We start from the raw sequence: 8,728 nt of genomic DNA, 5'->3' as shown, positions 1-8,728 counted from the left end.
CCACTATAAATGCAGCCTTTCTTTTTGTGGTCTCTCTCAGAAACTAATGTTGCTATTTCTCACTGCCATGTACACACCATAACTCCTCCCAAATACCCTGCAAATGCAGGGGGAGCAATGCTCCTAAAGACACCACATTTCAAACGGTGTGGATTTGGAGGGATCCTGGAATAAATCCCGAGATGATATTCCAGCTAATTCAAGCTCTAAGTGTCATTCCTTAGAATTCAGTTGCAGTTACTGGCAATAGGGTTGAAGCCCTGCTGTTGCTCAATCATAATCTATACTGTTTACTGCCCATTTAATAAATACACAAACACAAGTAAATACAGATTGAACCCAGAAGTGCTGGTGTCAAGAGGAAGTCAGACCACAGCAAGTCAACATCCACTGGCTATGGTTCCCTCCACCATGTAGCCGAAGTGAGAAGATAAGCGATGGTTCAAACTTACGGGAGTGAAGAGTCACCCCTGCCTTCACCTGCTGGCCACACCCCTGCTCAGTCTACAAGGCAGAAGGCGTTTTTAATAGAAACAAGGATTACACACCCGATTCCAAAGCAAGAGAGAGCTATTGCCTTTCTATTTCCTGTTTAGGTTTCACAGGCCTATTCAGCTATTCAAGGATGTTAGAACAGCGATCTGTTTTGAGCTTGGAAAGGTTTGATGTTTCTTTATGTGGGGGTGTTCAATTCATTAGAAAAAAAAAAGGCAGCAGCACAGTGTGGAAATGTAGCACATCCCACTCTAACATTTCTCTTCTGCGTCCTTAGCCCCAGTCACTAGATTGCGGTTTCCAGGTTGTTTTGCTTTTTCTTTCTTTCTGATTGTGTTTACCCCTCATGCCAAGTGTCATAAGTCACATTAACTGAAGATCTTGTATTTTTTTAAGTAATAGGGAAAGCTGGTCTCAGCCACCTGCCAGGGCTGGACAGATGCTTTGGCCAATGCTTGACCTTCATGCTTTGCCCGTGTGAGGCCCTTTCTGATGCTCCCAGGGTGGTAGGTTTCTATAGTGTTTTCCCCTCACCTCCGCAGCTCCAGTTCCCCAACTTCAGAGGGTTAAACCCACTGCCTCCTGCTTATCTCTCAGGAAAAGTCTGCCTTCCTAGACTCATCCTTTCTGACCCTTGTAGCAACGACCATTAGGGACCCGGGGAGTGCCTGACTCATGAGGCTTTGAAGCTTCAACTCTGGCCACAGTCCCCTGGCAAGTAGCCCTACCTGGGCCCTAAGCTATTGTATGATCATTAAAAGTGTGAAAGAAATTGATATTTTGGAGATGTTGGACACTCCATGTCAATGCCTGTTACAATAAAACAAACAAACAAACAAAAACATGCTTTTCTGTGTCTATGTCTGTCTTTGCAATCAAATAACATTGCCTGGCTCACTCAGCACGCCCCTGTCACCTGCCTGCTTTGGCTGCATTGCCACCATTGGGAGAATAAAAGGAATGCAGAGAAATGGTGGCTATTGGCCTTGGACATGTTTGAATGCTTCCCAACTAGTCACTATTTGTACTTCCGTTTTACAAAGGAGGAGACTGAGCCAAGAGAGATAAAGGCCTTTGCCCAGAGCCTCATAAAACTATCTGGCTCTGAAGTCCATACCGTAACCACCATGGTAGGTTCCCTCCAGAATGTTCCAGAGTCAGCACACTCTTGACTCCAGGGCAGGGCATCCGTATTGGGTCCTTGCCTTTTTTTTCTGCCTTAAGGGACTATACAGAGTGGCCCAGGAAGAACCTTACCTCACCCCCAGCTCTCCTCAAAGTCTTGAGCCACGAATGTGCCCCAAACCCCAAGCTTCCTTTCTATGCCATCCTTTCGGCCTTGAGTGTCAGGGCTGCCTGCTCTGCCTTGGCCATGGCACCACCCAGCACCCGAAGGATCTGTTCTCTATTCCAAAGCCTCAGGAGACTTTACCCACTTCTGGTACCTGCTACTTAGAACCCTCGGTCCTTTAGACAGCATTCACTTCCATTCCTAGCCTGGGGCCAAAGGTAGGGCTGAGGAAAAGAAGTCAGTGAGCTACCAGGAGGTCTCTAGGGTCCTTATGGCTTCTATTAGATGCTAATTTCTAAGCATCTGAACACCACTATTCTCCTTCATGGGGCCTATGGTCCTCCCATTGCCTAACATATTGACTATATTTATTTGATTTTAATACTATGTGGTCTCCTAAAGAGAACTTGGTGTTTACAATAAAAACATCATGACATACATTGAAAAGGAGTAAAAAGACAAAAGTCAACAAATAAAGGGGAGAGAGAGTATATTCTGTTTTAACAGATGAACAGTTGGTTACATTTGAAATGCAATTCAACAAGCATTGACTACATACTTCTTTCCAAATCTAATTTTGTCACCAGCATAGCGTGGAGGTTAAGAGGGCTGCCATTTAGTAGCTATCGCCTTGGGTCCTGTTACTTAACTGCCCCGTGCCTCTGGTTCTCTGTCTACAAAATGGGAATCACAGCAAGGGAAATAAAACTTTTCCAGAAATTAACACAACTTCAAATTATTAGCTGTTTCTCTCATTCCTAACCTAGTTCTTTTTTAAAAAAATATATATATATTATTGATTTTTTACAGAGAGGAAGGGAGAGGGATAGAGAGTTAGAAACATCAATGAGAGAGAAACACCAATCAGCTGCCTCCTGCACATCCCCTACTGGGGATGTGCCCACAACCAAGGTACATGCCCTTGACCGGAATCGAACCTGGGACCCTTCAGTCTGCAGGCCGACGCTCTATCCACTGAGCCAAACCGGTTAGGGCTCTAACCTAGTTCTTAAAAGTAAAGCCTGGAAGAGAGAGGGGAAGCCAACATTTACTATGCACCTGTCCAGTGAATGTTAGCAATCTGTAAGTTATCTCATATAATCACCATAAACTTATGAGAAAATATTTTCATCAATATATAGATGTAATGTTAGAGGCCCTATGGATTAGATCCGAGCTATGAGTAACCTAAGATATACTCTCTTATGAAACCTGGCATGGGAGTGATGCTCCACAGAGCAGAATCTCTGGAATGCTTGTTAAAACTGAAGATTTCTGTACCCTTACTCACACCTGTTTAATTTCAATCTCTTTTTTTTCATTGATTTTAGAAAGAGAGGAAGAGTGAGGGAGCGAAGGAGAGGGAGAGGGAGAGAGAGAGTAAAACATCAATGTGAGAGAGAAACATTGATCTGTTGCCTCCCGCATGCATCCCTACTGGGGATCAAACCTGCAACTGGGTATGTGCCCTGACTGGGAATTGATCCCATGACCTCTTGGTGTACAGGATGACATTCCAACCAACTGAGCCATATCAGCCAGGACTAATTTCAATCTCTTGATAGCAGCAGTTTTAATACGTCACCTACTGCCATGAAGAGCCATTGACTTACTGGTTAGGACCATGGACTCTGAAGTTAGGCCTGGGCCTGGTTTTGCTATGTCCTAGATATGTGACCCTGGCATATTACTTAACCTTTTTCAGACTCTCTATCTTATCCAAAACATAGAGAGAATAGAATCTTATAAGGTTACTGTAATACTGAATGCTAGTGCCAAGATCATGGTCTGGAACATAGTAATTATTATTGTCTCCTCTATAAGACATTACCTTTATTAGTATTTCCTCTTTGCTTTCTCATTCAGTTTTGGGATTCACTGTATTTGGTTTCTCTCCCATCACTCTACTGAAAACAGCCAAGCAAATATCATAAGTGGCCTCCTTGCTAATTCAATAACCTCATTTCCAATCTCATGCAGTTTTGTACCTGTTTTGTCCATTATTTATTTATTATAACTTTACTGTGCATCTACTCTGTGCCACACACCAGATTAGGTATAAGGTGTACAATAATGAATACAGTAGGTGCAATCCCTGCCCTCATGAAGGTTTCAAGCTTGTGTTGAGACAGTGATTTCAATACGTAACCACATAGAAGCATATCAACAAACTAGAGGCCTGGTGCATGACATGTATGCACCAGCGGGGGAGGGAGGGCAGTTTCTCAGGCCAGCCTGTGCCCTCTCACAGTCTGGGACCCCTGGGGGGATGTCCACCTGCCCTGAAGGTGGGAGAGGCTCCTGCCACCTCTGCTGCACTCACCAGCCATTAGCCCGCTGGCAAGTCTGGCTTTTGGCTGAGCAACACTCCCCCTGGGGGGGAACACTGACCACTAGGGGGCAGCTCTGCATTGAGCATCTGCCACCTGGTGGTCACTGTGTGTCATAGCAACCAATCGTTCTGCTGTTCAGTCAATTTGCATATTAGCCTTTTATTATATAGGATTGTACAATTAAGGAAAAGATCAGCATGCCCTAAAAAGAAAATGTAAGAAGGGATATTTTATCAAAGAGATCATAGAAGGTCTGAGACCAGAGAAGTCAGGTATAGAAAGAGTCATTCCCACAGGAAGAACAGCAGCATGTGGGAAGACACTGAGACAGAAAAGACTTGTCACATTGAAGGAAATAAAAGAACATCTGTGTGGCTGGACAAGAGGGAGGGTGGTGTGAAAGGAACAGGCATGGGCTTAGCCATGCAGAGCCCTGTAAGTCATCAGGAAGGTTTGGTCTGAATTCCAAAGGCAACTTGGGGCCATTGGAGGACTTTGAGCCAATCACTGTAGCTGTGATTTGGAGAATGGATTAGAAGGGGGCGAGAAGAGAAGTTGAGAGATCAATTGATTTGAGGAGTTTGGATTTGGATGCTGAAAGTGGATGCAAACACACAAGTAAGAGAATTTGAGATACATTTTCAGTGGAGAATTGAGAGAATTCAGAGATTAAATGGATGGGGAAAATAAAGAAGGTGCCACAAATTGCTCCCAAGCTCAGGTTTGAGCAACTGGTCGGATAATAGAGCGATTTATGAAGAAGAGGCACTAAATCATTCTCTGAGGGGTCTATGGTTCTAGAAATCACCAGGTTACTCCGATGGCTAGCCCTGGTTGAGGATAGCCAGCCTAGAGAGGTGGCATAGAGAATAGTAGTTAAGTTAATGACTAATAATTATTTTTCTTTGTAGAGAGCTTGCCTTGTTTAAGTCTTATCAGGAGGTAAATTTGGTTCCTCCTCTATAAAAGGGAAATAACAGCAGAATTTAAGTCACAGGGCTGTTGTAGGGTGTTAATCTTATAAAACATTTAAAGCACTTCCAAGCTACCATTTTTAGATCAGTCAGTTGGATAATCCAGGTGTTTTCACATCTCTAAGCTCTTGCCTTCTCTTTGCTTGATGTGTTCATCTCCCCTTTCCATGTGGCGGTTTTCTCTATTCTCTTCAGAGACAGCTGCCCTTGACTATCTTACACCCCCTACCACCACCAACCCCAGCCAATCATCTGGGCCAATTCTCCTGCTTGTATGATCATAGAACTCAACTGTCGTGTTAGAGTTACTTACTTGTTTGTCTCCTGAACAAGGCTTGGAAGTCCTGGAGATAGCTGGCCTTGTCGAATACAAGTTTATATCTACAGAACATAGTCGGATACCATAGCCTGAAGCCCAGAATGCATTTGTTGGATTTAATTGAATTTAGCTAAATTAAAAGAATGATACCCTCAGGGAACGCATCTCACAAACTCTCTTGCTTAATTAATTATATGGTATCATATGGATGCAGACACAGCAAGTTACACCCAAGGGATATACCAGTCATGCCAAACATAACACCTTTGTTATCTACCTCTCACCTCTGCTTTCGTCCTGACCAATGCGGGACCCATGCCTTTCTGAAGAACAGAAGGAGGAAGGGGGTTGGAGAGGAAGAGATACACTCCTACAACTTTACAAAACCGCTATGTTCTGGAACAAGCATGCTCAGGCTAATTTGGTTCCTTCTAACCATGAGGCCTGGTATAGATAGTTTGAACAGTAGTAGGCAAATACCGATATTACAGGCATAACCAAGTCATCCTAGAGCAACCTTCATAATAGGACCCATGATTTTTACCTTGTCCTGCATGGGAGCAGAATTGTATCTCTTTTATGCTAATGCTTCTCGAGACTTCAACCTCCAGAAAGCATGAATGCCACACTGGTCATTCATTTTAAACCAAAATAATTTCAGAGCTTTATCTCACTCATGTTAATGCTTCTGGAGCCTTCAATCTCCAGAAAAGATGCGGAATGTACTGATCATATATTTTAAACTAAAATTACTTAATAAAGCGTTTATATCCCTGAGCATATAAAAGTTGAAAAGGATTTTCACTCTATTCTTTAATCTCAAGGCAAATGGGCATAGTAGGAAGCACCTTGACATATATGAGCTGAAAGTTTTTGAAACCAAACAGACCTGTGTCCAAATCCTGACTCATTCACTTTTTAGTTCTGTGCTCCTTAAAGTTGGTAACAATGGTGATAATAATAACAGTGAATACATGTTTACTACATGCCAGACTCTGTTCTACGTGCTTTACCTATATTAACATGTTTTATTCTCAAGAAAAATGAAACTCACAAGGAAGACACTACTATCATATTTTACAGTGAAGGAAACTGAGGCACAAAAAGGTTCAGTGACTGGTACAAGCTAGTAAACGGCAGAGCCAGATTCAAACCCAGGCAACATAGGACTTAAACCCCTGTAGTCTGGCTCCAGACACCCATGTTTGTATCCACTGCATTTTCCTGCCCCATGTGCTCAGAGGCATGTAATCTGACTTTCAAATCTAAGTTTTCTTGTCTGTAAAGTGGGTGATGAGGCTAACCTGAGTGAGGTCTGAAGGAGATGATGTATGTATAATCCTAGACCCCACAAATTAGGTCAAGTGCTTTTAGCTTTCAACTTGCAGACTCCTATTATCAGAACTCTATGAAAATGCTAAAAAATTCTGAGGTTTCAGAATGCCCAAGAAGAGCAAATATATGCATGGACTGGATAAAGTGGAGGTTTTAAAATTTACTTTTCAGAAATTTTGATCCAGAAAACGGTCTTAGCCTATAAAGCAACTCTCTCAATGCTTCTAAATAAATGGTGGCTTTTGTTGCCAACAGAAGATTACCAACAGGCGACAATCAGCTAAAGAAAGGTGTCAATCAAAAGCTGGGAGAGCCCAGAGGGAGACCAATTATTTAGAGCTGGAGGAGCCCCTTACAAAAGTCCTTGAAGGGCGATGAAAACATTTCCAGGAAGAGAAGAAGAAAGACTAATGTAATGAGAGGAATTTGCATGATCAAAGGACCCAGGTGTGAGAACTCACTTCACCCAGGGTTAGAGAACAGGCACTGAATTACAGCAAGAATGAAGAAGACCTGGGAAGCTGGACTGGGAAGAAGTTCTTGAATGTCACACCATGGAAAGTGTGCTTGATTTTGGGAGCCATCAAGAGTTTTTAAAAGGAAAGGAAGTCATCTGGCCTGGGCTTTAATAAGACAATTTGTGGAGTGCTGCTTGTGGATTAAAGTAAAGAACATAGGCATCAGGGAGACTGCTTCTGAGGTAGCGTGTATAAAGGACCATTCGATTTTCTCTTATACTAATATATTAAAATATACACCAAAATACACCAATATATGAAAGCCTTAAGAGAGAAGGGCCAAAAGTTATTTGTCACTAGACCAGCGGTAGAAATAAATCTTTACTGCCTCTAAAGAAGATTAAACTAAGAAATTGTAGTAGTTAGCAAAACTGCCACAGAAAAATTCAGAGATGCAAAGAAATGTAATTACGCACATATTTCCACCAGAGAACGGAATCTGAACACCTTGATTGAAGCTTAGCCTTAAGAGAGAAGGGCCAAAAGTTATTTGTCACTAGACCAGCGGTAGAAATAAATCTTTACTGCCTCTAAAGAAGATTAAACTAAGAAATTGTAGTAGTTAGCAAAACTGCCACAGAAAAATTCAGAGATGCAAAGAAATGTAATTACGCACATATTTCCACCAGAGAACGGAATCTGAACACCTTGATTGAAGTAAGCAAAGAAGCAAACAACTTGTTCAAAGCCTAAGAAGGGCCTTGCTTTTTTCACCAAGAGCCAACATACTTTTCTTTGAATTAGCTCTCATATTTCCTTAAAGAGAATTTGATAGTATTGTGGAAAACTTCAACCCAACATGAGTAAACTGGTTAGGTCAAAATGACAAGTCACTGAACTTTTGACCCACACACCCAGAAAAGTGGAGTGAGAGAATGTTTTAGAAGAATCAAGTTTAAATAGAAAATAGCGTATCACTTCCCCACCATACACATTTGGCCTTGGGAGAATGGAAGCTTGAGTAACTTCATGTCCATAGTGGTCATTGATTCACCTACATAACCCACTTTCTAAGTGACATGTCCTCTTATTGAATTTCTTTCCCTGTATTATTCATTCTCAAGTAGCATATGGGTAAGTGGTCTAAGTATTTCTCTCAAAGATGACTTCCTTTCCTTTTAACTACTTTTTAAATAATTTATGTATACGTAGTTTGTTTCCTCAATACAACTGTAAGCATTTTAATAATGGGAATATTGGGGTATATTCTGTATTTTTTTCCATCAGGCCTAACTGGCATGTAAAAATTAAAAACAACAAATAATAGTAATAATAATAGCTAGGACCTTTAGAATGCCATGCATGTGTTCATCATTGTTTCAAGAGCTGTATGCATATGAACCCACTTAGTCATCACAATTACATGAGGTAGATACTGTTATTCTTTTTTTAAATATATTTTTATTGATTTCAGAGAGGAAGGGAGAGGGATAGAGGGATAGAAACATCAATGATGAGAGAGA

Source organism: Myotis brandtii, unplaced genomic scaffold (genome assembly GCF_000412655.1).
Source record: "Myotis brandtii unplaced genomic scaffold, ASM41265v1 scaffold389, whole genome shotgun sequence".
Classification (NCBI taxonomy): Eukaryota; Metazoa; Chordata; class Mammalia; order Chiroptera; family Vespertilionidae; genus Myotis; species Myotis brandtii.
The sequence above is the reverse complement of the archived record's forward strand: the minus strand, read 5'-3'. Positions refer to the sequence as shown.